Source organism: Fringilla coelebs, assembly GCF_963513975.1.
Source record: "Fringilla coelebs genome assembly, chromosome: 3".
Classification (NCBI taxonomy): Eukaryota; Metazoa; Chordata; class Aves; order Passeriformes; family Fringillidae; genus Fringilla; species Fringilla coelebs.
The window spans coordinates 43,261,366-43,278,097 of NC_140030.1; positions in this window are offsets into that span (position 1 = coordinate 43,261,366).

Below are 16,732 nucleotides of genomic sequence, written 5' to 3' on the forward strand. Positions count from 1 at the left end.
CAGGATTCCTACAGACTACCCTAACTGAAGAAAGAGAGATTAGAAAAGCAGTTCCATTCCAAAGGAAGAAAAATAAATACAACCATTACTACTTTTCATTAATCTATACCATGATTATAAATTATAAGCCTGTTAAGTACAGTTTGTCAGTATAATCCGTTATTTCATACCAAACATTATTTGCATATTTTGATTTCTCATTTATAACCACCTATGCTCATTCTTTACTTTTATTTGAAGTGTAATTCATTTGAAAGTCTATTGCATGGATAAGAATCTAGTTTGAAATATAGACATACTTAAGCTTTATAAATTGGGACTAGAGCAGTAAAAAGAAACATCTAGCATTTTCTTCTTTTCTGCAGGTGGACTCCAAAAACAAGCAAAGAATTCAGGTACTTCAGAGCAATGAATATAGCCATTTTCTCTGAAATTAAAGGATTTTTAATGGCATTACAAGGCAAGCAATGCTGAGGGCAATTTTACAAAAGGCTGGGTTTCTTAGATTTATTTTTGTTATGCTAAATCTAGGCAAGAATATTAGTCACTTATGTTGGTCACAATAATAAAGAAACAAAAACCCATTACTTCCTAAGTCTAAATTAAGATAACTACACAGTCTCTGAGCTAAAATTCTGCAGCCCAGGATGAATAGAAGTTCCTCAGGCATCCATGCTTCCACCAGGAAAAAGAGGGGGAGAAAACCCACCAAAAAAAACAACAACAAAAAAACCCTACTGAACACTTAAACTTCAATAGTTATAACCAATGACACCTACATGAATCTTGATAAAGCTGGGCTCTTGATTCTCCAAAACACAGGTAAGTATATGAAACCTCTCTTTCCTTAACTTGCCTGCAAAACAACTTTCAGCTCACACACTTCAAAATGAGGGCTGCACAAAAGAGTAGATTTTTTGTGGGTAACACTCCTACACCTTTTATGCCAGGTGGTCATCCCATAGTGTGTTACAGGTCAGACTTACATACTTCCAGATTTAAGCAGAAGACATAGCCCTGATGCCTGATGTGTTTTACTGAGAAAGTTTTTCTCAAGTCCACATTTCTAGCCAACATTAAGAAAAAAGTGCCAAAATTCTTACATTTTCAGCTCACTTTGAGATTGATTGATTCCATATCTGTCCTATCCTACACAGATCCTGCTTGCAGAAAAGCAGTTGTGAAATTGAAATTATTTCAATTCTATTATGATCAATTGAGATTAACATAATTTCAGTTAGTAGGGGTCCACAGCAAGATTATCAGGTCTCTTACTGTCTTATAGAAAGTCTGTTTACAGTAAATAAGAAGAAATAGATACCAACAGAGAACAGTTCACATCTCTCAAAGATGCAATTAAAACCTGATGAGACAAATTATTTTATAAAGGCACCTATTTTCTTCAATTATAAAGAAAAGCTGTCTGGCTGTCTTGGATCAAGATTATTCCATTTAAAACCGATGAAAGAAGAGTCCATTGATGGCTTGATTTTGAACTTCTTCTGGGCATTGCCAGACTTCTTTATAAAGTGGTACCTGGCAGCTCTGACAAATATACATGATCAAAGCCAGTACAAGCTGCTCTTCATAACACCAGACTGCACTAATCCTAGCAACTGTACGTCTGCTTTGGCTGAGTTTAACACACACTGTTTCTGAACATCTTTGTAGAAACCTATATGTAGGTGAAGAAAGCCTTCACACGTGTTCCCACAGTTGCCTGTCCCTGTTAGCAAAACCTGTCATCACCCTCACAGTAGCATGGAAATTGCATAGCAAAGTACCTATGGAGGATATTTTATAGACATTTCAAGTTCTCATTTAGATGTTCAGCTGTTTCTGTGCTGTTAAACCTCCTTTCTGAAAGGCTTGCAATGAATTAGAGGGGCTTTGCAAAAGTAAATAAATAAAGAACTTTGCCTGTTTAATGCAGAATTTAGCCCTACCATCCAGGAAATTTACCCACTATGTTTTTCTGTATCCTGTCAGAAAACATAGAACAGAAGAGTATTCAGCCACAGGCAATAAAAAGTTCTGAAAAGGTTTTTATGTATGATAAAAAGATTCTTCACATGCAGTTTAAGGTCATTACAGTTTAATATTGGATACAATATTTTGAGTGCAGTGCTTGCCAAGACGAGCAATCCATTAAAAGAAGTAGCTTTGCAAACTGAAATTCAATTTTAAAGGCTGTAAGTTGCTGATGGAAATCAAAAGTAAGTAAAAGAGCTTGACTCACAAGTTCAGATTATTATAGCATGCTTATTTAATTTCTTCAGCAGGTGCTGTGCTTATGTTTTCAGCTTTCTTCAGGCAAAGCACCTGCTTATGAAATGAAATAAATACAGTATGTCAGCAGCATGAGAGAGGAAAGACTTTACTTCACCGGACTTTAACAAACATGAAGAGATAAGTTATGGTTTAAAGGTTTGTTGTTTCTTTGCACATGGTTTTGACACCAAAATAACATCTTCCCATTCCATAACCTTCCATGCAGATTTGGGAAATTATTCCCATTTCTTCTGGACAGGAGGTAAAAAATCTAGGGTCAAGTCCCAGAAGTGAACGCACTGCTGATGAATAAGGTAAGAAACAGACATTCCCTGAAAACAGAATGCCCAAGTGTCTGAGGTTAGATCCTGAATAGGTTTTGTCCTCCCATGCAGCATGTCCTGATTGCCTGATGCAGTGAAAATGAAAACTATAAGCCCCTATAAGTGATTTCACTTAGGAAAATGTTGACATATAGAGTTCCCTTCCTTCCAGGTGGTCTTTAAGCCCCTTCTTAACCCAAACCATTCTTTCTCTTCTCTCAAGGAGAAGTTGTGATAGCACTGTGGAAGGTCTATGCCAAAGATTAGCTTGAGTAAATCCTACTTCACACTAAGCCAAAATTTCTGCCTATCTGCACTTTCTAAATCTGTTTAGAGTCAAGCTTGGACCATGACACATTATAGGAATTCTTGAGGTTCCCCAAACCATTCTCCAAGCTTACCGTGAATTAGCATGGGAGAAAGCACATCAACACATTAATACACTCCTCTCCTCCTAAACAGAAAATTATCTCTAGGGTTCTTCATTCCATATAAAAGCTATATAATGTGAAGGAATGCCCATAGATTTCAAAAAAAGTGCAATTTAAACACAAAATTTCAAAGAGCACCATGGGGAACTTTTTGAATACTTTATACAGATCAAAAGAAAGTAGGCACTAAAGCAGGCACAAACAGCAGGGTTTGGTTTCTCTGTCTGGGGATGTCCTTAAGCTGCCTGTGCTGGGCACCATTGGTTCCATCCAGAGCTGGTACCAATGCAGACTGTCCATCATGTCCCAAAACTCTGCAGGCAGGGAGCCCATGGCACCTCTGCAGAAAGGTGCACAATGCAAAAGGAGCTTGTGGCTTAGGCTGAGCATGAGGGAGGGAAGGAAAGGTGTTCCATACATTGCTATCTTTGTGGTCTTTTTGTGTTGTTTTTTATCTTTTCTCTCAGTGCACAAATCAGTAATTAAGACTTTGTATTAACTGACAATAGATTCAATTGCAAGTTCCCTGAACAATGAACACACTGTTCACTGTGTCTATCTTTTTTTCTGAAAGCTACCTTGTAAATAGAATCTAATCACATGCAAAAAATATGTTTTCAAGATGTAAGTATCAAACCCTTCCTTACAAAGCATATATACGTCAGCTAGCAGCTGCATATGTAAGTTCATATTTTGACTAGAAGGAGGATATTCAGCAGATCTCTACATGAATTTTCCCTCCTCAGTTGAGTCAGAAATATAATAAAAATAAATTTTCTTATGTCATTTAGTGTACAGTCATTTATTATTTGACAGTCCGTGTTCAGTATAATCATTATTAAAAGTAAACTACTTTCAGCAGTTATTTATGTAACTATAATTATCAGTCGCCCTTAAAACTATAAGAATTAAGCATTTTACCAAGATTCTGGAAAGGTATTTAAATTCATTGCTACATACTTAACACAAACAAGGTCAGATCTTAAGTGGAGTCTCGTGTTATTGACCTAACATAACAGTAGATAGTAATTTAAGCACAGTCCTCAAAAGTATATAAAATAAAATCACTAGGACTTTAATTTAATAAAGTGTGCGTTTCTACCATTTCCTTTTTCAGGTCAAGAGATGAGAGCATAAACCAAGGTAGATGGGTGGATTATATACATATTATTTCTGAACCACAGTCATTTTTCAAAGTTTTTTTTTGTGAATCTCTATGCACCATTATGATCAAACTTTTCAAGTACCAATTATAAAGTGACACAGATCATTATACCAACATGCAATGACTTGTCATGACCTTCTTAACAGTAAGAGGACATTTAGACTATGCAGCACGCCCTCAAATGTCAAGTGGAGCTCATGTCTCATTCACAGCAGTAAGAATTCGGAAGCTGCGTAAATAGATGCAAGGTAATTGCTTACCGTAGTGATTATAAATGTTTGAAACAACAGACTGTAACAATTCCCAGCCTCCATACCTAAACATACATTATGTTTAGGCCAAAGCATTTAATTCTTTTTTGAATTCATAATTACAGTATTGTACTGGTGCACTGAGATGCAGGTGAACTAGAAACAGATATACACAATTTACAGAGCGATTAAGCCATATACAGTTTATTTAACATTCAGGGAAAAAGAAACACCAAATAATCCAACACTTCACCCTTGCCAGTAAGTGCTAGGAGCACCAAACATTCCTTACATGAGGACAGCAATATCCCCCACACTTAGCAACACTCATAAGTAAATTATATGTAAAAAGTAAAAAATGTTTAAAATATTTTTTTCATTCATTGCAGTAAGAATAGACAACTTGCACCTGTATTTTATGTTCACAAATCATTCTGAAAACCATGTCAACTGCAACAGAAATTAGAGGCGCAATACTTAAGATACTATTTTTATGCATAGTATGAGTACTTAATTGTAATTCATACAGAAACAGGGCAATAATCATACCTGTTAAATCTTGTGCAGTGCATTTCATTAATAAACAATTCACATAGTCTTTAGAAATAGTACTGTTAGGAAGTGACACAGATGGCAAAAGACAGTCCTATGTTTAAGTCAATTTTTTAAAATTGCAAATAAAGTGGTATTTTTCTTATGAGTAAGGTATGGTGGCATTTGGACATTACTACCTTCTTTACAGAGCACTACAGGGAAATAGTAACAAGGCCTTTGCACTTAACAATAGGGAAAACTAAGAATTAAAAAAATTAAATGGTTAATACTTGGTGTGCTGAACCTAGCATCAGATAAATACACAAAGGTAAGACAGGGAACAACTGTCTAGATTCTAATGTGAATTAGTTAGGGTTATAGTAAGTGACAATCCAAACAAATACCAGATGACACTGTAGGGTTACAACATCTTCTACGAGACCTGGTGGTCATCTTCAATACATGTTATTCCTGAGCTAGAAAACTGGGCAAGTTTGCACAGTATCTAAGGAAAGGTGCAAAGCAGATGGACAGACACCAGCATATAGCAACAAGAATTATCTTGAAAATTTTGCTTATTAGAAATGGCTGAAGGAGTGCTGTTTAATTCAGATAAGGAAAGACTGAAGGAAGACGCATCTATGATAAATAGATAGATAGATAGATAGATAGATAGATAGATAGATAGATAGATAATGAACTTAAGCCTGCAGCAAGAGAGATGCACTTTAGATGCTTTGCAATTGGATGATGTAACACCAGAATGTGGTGCTACGAGATCTTGTAGACTCATTAAAAAGTTTTCAGTCAATAAAATAGGCAACTGTAAGGTATGATATAGCTGATCTTGCCTAAAGGAGATAACCTCTTCAAGTCCTTTTTCATCACAGTTTCTTGTGTTTTTTGATAATACCACATGCAAGTTTAATACTGTTTCACAAGCTGGGTTCTTGCAATATTTTTCTTTCAGGAAAAACATTGTACAAAAATGATAATATTTCTAAACTGTAGCTCACCTGATTTCTGTCTGATCTTCTAGCTGTCTCTGTAGCAGTAAATAAAATTAGACATATAATTTGCAGACAGTGAGGAAAAAGGCCATATGTGATCAGTAGGTATTTGTACAGCTAAATTCTCTGACTTTCTCAAAAAAGATCTCTATACACATGAAAACTACTGGACCTTGGGATGCCCTAACCAGGCTCCTAGAGACAACACCATCTAGTACTGGTCAGTACTGGTCAGCACTGGTCAGTACTGGTCAGCACTGGTCAGCTCAGGAATGTGTCACTAGTAAGTACATAGTCACTAGTAAGTACATAGAACATGACAGTGTTCAAGCCACAGCAGGGCTTTGGTTTGCATATTTGAAAAGGTCTAAGTTCACCTGGCTTAAAAATTGACTCTTGGGAAATATTCCAAATCACTAGAGATGCCTTCTTACCAGGAGGAAATCTCAAGTGCTATAGTTGGTGTATCAAGTCCAGAACCATAAAAAGTCTCCAGGCCAGGGGTTATATAACAGCTTTGACCATATTGTATTAGATGGTATGATGAGAAATGTGCTATTCTTCAGCAGTTTAAAAGACTTAAGAAAGGCAAAAAGATTCTTAAAAGTAGCATTTTCTTACCCATCAGCCAGGCTTTCCTGATTGGAGTCACAGCTTGTAGGGGCTGAACTAACTTATGAAGTTTCTGCTTTTCTTCATTCTATTTTTGCATGAAGTACTCAACATACAGTGTGATAGTAAAAAAAGGATGCAGTTGATTTCTGAAGTTTTTTCAAATTATTCCAAAGAAGCTGTCCTGATTTTTCCAAAGCTCATACAAACCTTAAAAGGAAATAGAGATTATATTTTTTTTTTTATCTCAAAGCTACAACTCTGCACATGAATGACATAAACTTTTCTTTATACATTCAAATTGCCTAGTTAGATGTTCACTACTACATTCATTTTTGTCTTTTAAATACTCCAACGTATCACTGACTCAATATTTTTATCTTAGTTTTCTTTGTTGTCCAAAAGACCTACAAGCTTAATAATAAACAAAAAGCTTAGTAATAAGGAACAAACTCAATGTAAAAAATTGTATGTTTAAAGTGCATAAAAATCTGCTTAAAGATAGAAATTAAAACCTGTTATCCTGTAAAGTTTACAATCAATTACATTTTCATGAAATGAAAACACTCTCGAGGATTATATCCTTGTTTTCTCTCAACATGCTCCCTTCTGTTTTCATCAGCAAAAGATTTTTGGTTTTGTTTGTCGCTGAAATTACTCTTCTGACAGGATAGAATAAGAAGATAAGCTGTATAGAATGCTATTAGCATTGGGGTAAAAGTTTATGTCCAAGAAACACTGAGTTTATCAGTAACATTACTATTGTCATAATCATAGCTTAGGTGACTTTATTCCATTACATATTTTCAATTGGAGTGCCATTCATTAGTGGCTGAAACAGTATGCTGACCCAATTAAGAAAAATCAATAAAAAATGCAATTATTCTTGTTCTACACAAAGAAAATCCTTTAATTTCTAAACAATATTGAGTTGTTGGTATCCAGATTCTTTCATTTTTGCTAAGGAATACATTTTCATGTAAATTCTGCTAAAGCCTTTTTTTTTACCTTTTGTGATGAAACTAGGCCACGCAGCACAAAGTGCAATAGAAGGGGTTTATTTTTAAATAAATAGATCTGAGCTAAGCCTGCAAGTTTCAGGTGTCGTTGAACCAGCAATTGTTATTTCCTTCTCTGAACAGGAATACATGGCCTAGAAAAATGATATCAACAGAAAAGCAGTAAAATATTTTGCTACAAGCCTCAAAAACAATTTTGAGGTTAACTTTTGCTTGAGAAATGCAAGTTAGGCAAATGTTGGGAGATTAATTGAATTATAGTTTTTTAAAAATCAACGGTTTTTAAGCAGCTGCTAAGTATATTCTTGCATCACTTTAACTTTCACAAAATAGATAATAAAGTAATTTGCTCCATAGTCACAGAAATATATAGCAAATTGACTCCTGGAATTTGTGTTATTCAAAGACATAACAAAGAAGAAAATAGTTTCAAAATAAATCTGTGAATAAACAGATAAGCAGATTAATACAAATTCTTCAAATCTTGAAAGTTATGATAAACTGCAAAGCAGAAGATTTTATATGAAAAAAAAAAGATTAATTTCCTGGTCTTTTTGGAACTTAAAGTACAGAAACTCTTTTTTTTATTGGATTGGTCTTGCAACACAGGATTTCTGTTTCTGCTGAGTTGTGAAGAAATAGAGAAGTGTCCAGGTATCCTTGGAAAATTTTTGAGTTATGGGCATGGAGTATTAGGGTGATAAGCATCTTCCAGTCTTCCAAACATATTTTTTTTCTTTTCAGCAACACATTAGCAAAGTACAAGCAAAAAATTTAGCTGAAGAAGGTTAGAAGAAAACATGTGTGGGAACTCAGTACCTTGTAGAAACAAACCATTGGGGTTTTTTGCCTTTGCTGGTTTTGGGACTGTAGTAAAATGTTTGTTTTGTTTTTCAACAGGGAGCTTTAAACAGAAATAAATAGATGCATAAAAAGTTCTTTAAATCAATTTAGCGTTATAATTGGGGGTTTGAATGTTGGAAGATAAATGCTTAATAATTCAGGGAAAAAGAATCAGTGGAAGAATGAGTGTATAGCAAATCATAGTATGTGCAAATAGGAAACAATTTATTGGTTCAAGGAGACAAGTAAATTAATGCTCCAATTATTATGTTTGCAGAATTCCTTGGTGAGTAGTTCTTCTCATGGTTAGACAACCCAAAATAATTCAGTTTTGCAGAGTAAGATTTCTAAGTCACTTGTGGGAATTTAGCACAACACTAAATAAGGCTAATGGGAGCCTCACAATCGATCTCTTTTCAATAGCATGTAAGAGGCATTTACCTCTGAGGAAGGTTTTAAAGGTGTTTAGACCATGTCTTCAGAGTGAGTAGATGCAATGTAAGAATGCCACTCTACCCTTGGTCACATATTCACGCGTTGAGAGAGAAGGGTGATTTATTTGTCCAACTGTTCTCTCAGCTGCAAAGGGAAAGTTCACCCTAACTTATCCGGAAATAAGCATGCCTTTTTCCATTATGCTTCCAGCTTCACCTAAAATTTTAAAAACTGAACAACCTTTTTTATAAACACATCTCACGTTACTTAGGCAAAAAACCTTAGAAGATTGGAGCTTCCAAAAAATTCCTCAGCATGTCAGCAGTGATAACAAAACTGTTATGAGGAGTGTTCTTAATGCAAACCCAGAATATTTCTTCCATACACACAAATCCCAGACTGATTTATTTTTCAGTATAAAAACACTTTTATCAGCCATGATAAAAAACCACACAGAAGTAGTCGAATTCATTTTAGAGAAAACAAAAGCACAGCAGAAGTCCTCAAGATTAGAAGAAATAAAATTACAAGATTCCAATACACTTTCAATATTTACTGCACAGAGCTATATAAAACAAGCAGATTCATGAAGTCCTCAATATTCAGCAGCATGTGCAGTCTTGAAAAATAAAAGGGATGTCATCACTTTCAATTATTGCACATTAAGGCAAAGAGAGTCTAAGTTTGTCACACAGGTCATATCAACCACATTGTTCCAATAAGAAAGAGAGAATGTGACCATATTTTTCTTAGATCAGTTCAGAAGTAAACAGCCAAGAAACCCCCAAAACAACCCAAAACCTAAAAAAATGAAATGGTAAACACAACAAGCAAAATACTAATATTTGTATCATTGGCTATCTGATTTTTCTTATGACTTTGTTCTATCTGCACTGAATATTTGTGGTAGCCAGAGCTAGCCTCAGAGCAAGGTGCACTCTCAACTCTGTATGTCTATCTGGAATGCATCCCTCAAGTAACAGACCTTGGCATCTTCACTTTTTCCTAGTGGGCCCATGCTGTTCTTCCTCTGAGGGGTACCTGAACATCTGCTTTCTCCAAGAGAACATGTCCGAAACCAGCCCTTTTTAAACAGGCTTGTCAAAACTTGATTATCACACTGAACTCAAGGAAGCTGCAGGAGAGCCCAACATGCACATTTCCCTTCCTTACATCTTACCCTTTGACAGCTTTTGACAATTACACCCAGCACAGCTGAACCTGGTTTTGCTGGAAGACACGTCGTGCCATGTTGTTTTCTAATAGAATGCTCATAATCCATCCACCCCTAACCATTCCCATATTTGTTCAAAACACATACTGGCATAAATGAGTATGGCCTAAAATAAAAAAAATACCTGTGTTTTTTGTTTCTCTCTTATACCTCTACCTTTGGAAATTTAAGGTTTGTTTGGGTAGGCAGACAACACAAGGATTAGGCCCCTATACAACATGGTTTATTTTTCTTTTCTTCCCATGAAAACCTTGCCAATTCTTTGACACAACTCTCATGGTCCATTCATCCCTTCTTCCTCTCTTGCACAAATATGCACGCACAGAGAGCCTGGTTTGAATTACCTCAATGCATTGAGAAAATCAAAGGGTGAAAGGAGGAGAGCTCATGGTACCTGTAACTGAAGAGAATGCATATAACCTGCCCCTTATCTTCAGTAATGGATGTTTACAACAACCTAGGGATGACAACTTTACCAAACATAAAAATGCTTGGAATATAACATACTGTTTCATCTTCTAATTAAACTTATTTGATTTATAAAATTGCTGGTGTTCCCAGAAATTATTTTCAGAGAGATTCCTGTTTCTAACCAGCAGTAAGTATTACAGGGGACTCCTGACTGAGTGGAATACGGTGATAGCCTGTTTCTTGTAGCCACCAAACCATGTATCTTTCACTGTATTTGTTTTTCTAACTACAAAGCAATGGACTGAGGGAGAGGCATAAATATTCCTATCATAGAGAAACACAGAAAAAATGAGGGGTAGAGTGGTCACAAATCAATACTCCCAGAGACAAACAGTTACTGTAGAGGTGCACATTGTATTAATGAAGAGTGAATATTGATTTAGTTAATAGCACTGTTCCAGTAAATTTTAATAAGCATCAGTGACCCTGGTTTGTGAACTCTTCCATGGAGGCAGATCCCATTATCTCTATGGATTCCTGCTCCTTTACAGAGGGCTTCTTCCATAAAAGGTATTTTAGAGGAGTAAGGATAACTAACTACAGAAAAGTTTTGAATAGTTACAATGTGAACTTTTATCAGACCATTAAGCTTTACTTCTCCCCACAGTTTCTAGGAATCTACAAATCTCAACCTATTCATAGTCCAACCCTGAATTTGCAAGGAAAACAGATTGATATTTCAGATATTTGCCTGAAAATTCTTTGGAAGCTGGCTGCTTTTTCTGCTTGCATAGTCATAGTTCATAACTTCACCTTTTCAAGACAGTCTGTATGCTATTTCACACATCATTTGAATTCATAAAAAAAATAAATTAGACTAGAAATAGTGAAGATTTGGACTTTATTGTCATGGGTTTTTTCTTCTCCTGTATGAAACTGAGTAGTCCCTTAAAATTCATTCATGCATACTGAGAAAGGAAAGAAAGGTTGCATTAATAATGTCTTCATAAATATTGCTAAAATACAGTAGGTTTTTGATCATTCATATTAAAATAATGTTGTCCATGAAGTCTTTTAAATAAAGCCTGCTAAATGAAGATGTCTGAAATATAGATCTCAACATCACAGTCCAACTATTCTGTTAGGAATACCTGTTGAAGTACTAATTATTAAAAATCAGAATAAATAAAAAAATCTTCTAATTTATGTTGACTTTTGATAATATAAAAATTTTTAGACTATAAAGGCAATACAAAAAAAATATACAATATATAATGCTGTGGATCTTTTAAAAATCTTGCTGTATTATCAATCCCAGTCTTTCTTTCCAAGTGTCCCCTTCTAATCAGAAAAGGGAATGTCTTTGTTTCAATTCAAGCAGGCCAGGTGTATGGAAAATTCCGTTTGCCCAACCTGTCTGTCAACAGACTGTTTACCAGCCCGCTTATGGTGCTCTTAATTAGCTTACACAGAATTATTTATCTTTTGTTCAGTGCAACAAATTGGATTCAGCATTCAGCAAGAAATACAGTTATCTACAGGTGAGGTAGGTGTTTAAGATTCAATTAAAGTCAGAGGCAATTATAGTCAATGTATTCAGCAGACCAGACACTTGGGCACAATTGTATCACTTAAATATGAGCACTGTCATCATATATGACATGCTTTAGGGTGTACATGACATAGGAATCAGCAGATAAGACACAGGACCAAGGTGGGACCTGGGCCCCAGGTCTGGACTAGCAGCCACCAGGATAGATACTGCAAATTGTCTATCTCCAGTGTCACCAGTCCACTCCAATTAGGCAAAGGAATCAATGCCCCTTGCATCTTCAGTACAGAGAGGCAGATTTTTTTTCCAGGTACTATTTTTTAAGTTGATGTATATCAAGTCAGCTGTGCAATACTTCAGAACTACAACTCTCTCCAGTGAATCTTAAAATCTGTTGTAATTGCATGATGTAGTCCTGTTTTCTGTATAGTTACTGGTGGATAATCCAAATGCCAGAACACAAGCACTACTCAACATTTCAGCTGAGAGCAGCACAGAACCGTACGCAAGTTCACACTCTGGGACATAAAGAAACTCCCCTGAACAGAGTGCCATCAGCAAGGTCACATCACCTTTCTTCTCCCACAAAGCCAGGAATCTCCCTCCATATCACTTCTGGGCTTCTGAAGGGAAGCGTGAAGGGCAAGTCATGCCCCATTGAAAACATGTCTTAATATACAGGGAGAAAATAGTCTCATCCTACTTTTAAATCCAGATAAACCTTGAGACCCTCTGCAGTTCATCTAAAAGTGGCAAATATGTCCAAAAAATCACCCTAAAACTGAGTTGACTTCAGATGTAAATCAGTCTCTTTAAAATGGTTATATTTCTTCAGTGAGTCCAATGAAGTTTTGGCAGTCAGGTCCTCATTTATTGCCTTCAGCTAGGCATGTTAATTTTAGCCCTCTTGACTAAAAGAAAATCAAAGATAATAGAGGATAATTATGTTTTCTTATTTCCCCTTCCCCAAGCATTCTAGAATATTATTTTTGAGGTACCTGTTAGCACATTTTGCTGGAGAATAAGTTCTTGACAGACACCTGTCTAGTTTTGAGACAGCCTTCTCATCTTCATAATTCAATGAAAGCTAAGTAAACTGACACAGAATAGGCTGTCAGTCTCTCAACAAAATATGTTTTGCCCATAAGCCTCAGAAGACACTTCTGATGATTCTTCTAAGAGAATTTCAGTTCTATAGCAAAAACATATTTTTACTCATGAAACCATATATTTGGGGGCATTGTCTGGTCCGAGGAAAAATCCTCTAATGAAATATACCACCTCTATTATTTTTGTTTTTGTGAAACTAAGTAATTTTAGACATAGGATTTCTATGTAAAACCAAAGTTTCTACATATATAACTGCTCTGACTTCAAATGTGGGATTTTCTAAAATTATTCTTCAGAGACAGGTCTGTGGTCTATCAGAGCTTACCCAGATGATTGATATTTGTCCCTATGTACATACAGCAAAATAGGTATTAAACTGCTCTTTATAGAGTATGCCAAAGCTGTTAGTTAAATGTAACATTTTGAAAAGTATTTTGATGCTGTAATGTGTTGGAAAAGTTTTCCCTGTGAAAAGGTTTCAGTGATAAAAGTTATACATTGAGATGGGAGAAGAAAACAGCTAAAAATGTTTACATATGCCCAAGATGTGGGGTTTTTTTTAAGATTTAGAATGAATGTACTGAACTTCTAATATAGCGTGAAGATGGTTGTATTTTTCCTTCAGAAGAGATTTTTGGGGTTTAGTCTATTAATACACAGTCAAATTAATTCTTTCTGATTTTAGTATGGAATTTAGTGTAATTGTACCAGGAATAAGTTTGTCTAGTTTTGCTATTTTGGGTGAAGCAAATTAGGAAAATGAAGAGGGAAACAGGTGGGACTTTTCTTTTGAGATGTTCTGTAATTAACAGCTCAATAACTTTGTATATCCCTGACTTTTTTTTGTGTGTGTGCGAAATTAGGTTATTTTTCATATAGTGAAGAAAAATATCTTCCAGTCCACTGGTTTTATAGATATTAGGGAAATATCTTCCTGAAAGATTTTATGTTGTTTAGAAACCACCATTTTAAAATAAGTAAGTATGGATGTGTTATTTTACAATTACTTTGATGTTTTTCTGGAAATCTAAGTACTATCATTACAAAAGGATTTCAATCTTCAACCAAAACACAGCTTTGTATTGAAGTATCTTGCTTTGCTGTTATTTACAAAAACATGTGCATTAGTGCATGTGAGTCTCTTAAATATTTTTTTAAATGCTCATACAGAGATATTGTAAAAGAAAAAAATAAAAAAGAAAATGCCATGTACCATGGAAAAATTAAAATAACAGGATCATCCTCTTTTTGGAAGCAAAAAAAAAATTGAAGAATTTTCATTTAATGACTTAGCAAATCTATTGGCTGTCAGTGAGGTATATTATTTAAGATACTAGTTATTATGCATACCAAAATGGAGAAGGCACATTTTTTTCCTAACAGTATTATACCAACATGAACTAAAATGCCAAATTTTTTGTCAGGTGTGAAATACTGTGCTCCTCAAGTAGCTCCTAAAGTTTGTTCTCTCTTCTTTTAAGAACATTATTTAAAAGGCCTGAAGGAGTTCCAGTAGGGAAAGCAATGGACCAAGCAGATAGCACAAGGGATATTCTGCAAGACTAGAACTCAAACATAATTTCTCCTGTCACCAGTGCAGAATGAGGGACAGAAGGAACATTCTGCAAGCATTAAAAGGTTTTTCCATGCCTGTCTGTGTGTGACTTTCAATCTATCCATCTGCATGTTGCTATATTGTTAGTAAAGGGAAACAGAAGTCGCTCCAGCACAACACATGAAGTTAAATATCCCAGACAGAGAGGGAAGCTGATTTTACCTTTCTCACGAGCATGTATACTTGTGCATTTAATAAATTAATGTATTTTCATTACATGTCTGATGTTCAGTGATCAATCTGCAGTTGGCTTCCAAATTGTGCAATTTTTAGGAATTACTGAAGAAGCCAAATATTCAATTTGAATAACCACCATACCCCTTACCTGCAGGCCAGGCAGGAGTGAGAGCATATCCTACTGAACACTAAACAAAGTACAATCTCCTCACTCCAAATGGTTGATAATCTTACAAAACACATGACAGAAAGTGAAAGTACATTGCACAAGCAGTGCAATCTCTGCTACCATTAGTTCCTTACTTATTAATACCTAATTGTCATGGTTTGACCCGGAAGAGAGTTTTTTTTTGGAAAGTTATGGTCAAACCAATCAGTGGCCAGATGTGAAATTGGCATTTGGTGTGGCCACTGAGGATTTGGGTACGCCTCCGAGAACACACTCAGTGGGTTAAAAAGCAGAGGATTTAGAGAAGACCTTCCTCTTTGGAGTCCGGCCGGTGAGTTGCTCAGACCTCTCCCCTGCCCAGCGGCGTCTGGGCGGGGGAGGGGAGGCCATGCGGCCTGGGAAGGAAGGCCGGAGCCCCGGCAAGGTGCAGGGGTGGAGGAGTCCTGGGATGGTTTGGGCAGCCCCCCCCTGGGAGAGAGAATGACAGAGACTGTGCAGGCTGAATTTGTTATCTTGTGCTGGGAGCACAGCCAGGAGGAGAAAGTGGGGGGAGCAAGGTGCCCAGCTGCCAGCAGACCGGGCCGAGCTTTTAACCTTTTTGTGAATTTTTGGAAGCTGTAAAAACACTGATCCTCCCCAGCTGAGGAGTGAGAGGGGAAAGAGGATGGGAAAGAAGAAGAAGTTTGACTAGGTGAAGGAATGCTTGCAGATGAGAGTGCCCTAGGTGGAGGAGATGAGTGGAGTGGCTTTGGCTGGACTTTTCTCTTACACAGCCACGGGCGAAACCAAGTTCTTCTGATAATACAGAGACTGCTCCTTGGGGGAGGCGGTTGGCTAGAAGCCAGGAGTGACAAGGCCGCGAAGAGAAGCGGAGAGAACAGAGACTGAGGGGGAGGGTGTGGTGGAGCCCTCTGCCTCCAGGGAAGGATCTCTGTTCCTGAGAGCCCCAGGCCCCAGGGGAAATAATATGGGGGGGGACAGGTGTCCCAAATGGTGAGAGGCGGCCACTTCTTGGAACTGGGCAAAGCATTCTTAAAAGGACCTAAGGAGCAGTTTGGATCCATGGACAGTGGTGAGAGCGCTGGACATGGAAGGAAGATGGTCACCGCTACAGATTTTCTTCGGGCGGCTGCAGTGTGTGACATGGAAGCACTGGGGACTTTGCAGTGTTTCCCTGGGGAGGCCCATGGTGTGAGAGGAAGACTCCTCTCTCCTGATGAACTGGGGAGAGTGTGTGTGAAGGAGGGTATTGGACTGAGAATTGATGTGTTAGAGGGGATTTGTTTGTTGGAGAGGTGGGGGGAGGAGAAGTGTTTTTGAAGATGTTTCCATTGTGGATTGTTGTGTGTAGTTTTTCCCTTTTCCCCTTTTGTGTCTATGTAGATTAATAAAATGTTGGTTTTTTTCCCTCCATTCCCAAGTTGGAGCCTGTTTTGTTCTGTTCCTGGGTCACATCTCACGGTAACCATTTTAGAGATCCACCTTTCATGGGGGCGCTGGCACTGTGCCAGGGTCAACCCGTGACACTAATGAAGTATCCAGAGCCAGGAGAAGGAAGCAGGGTGGGCAT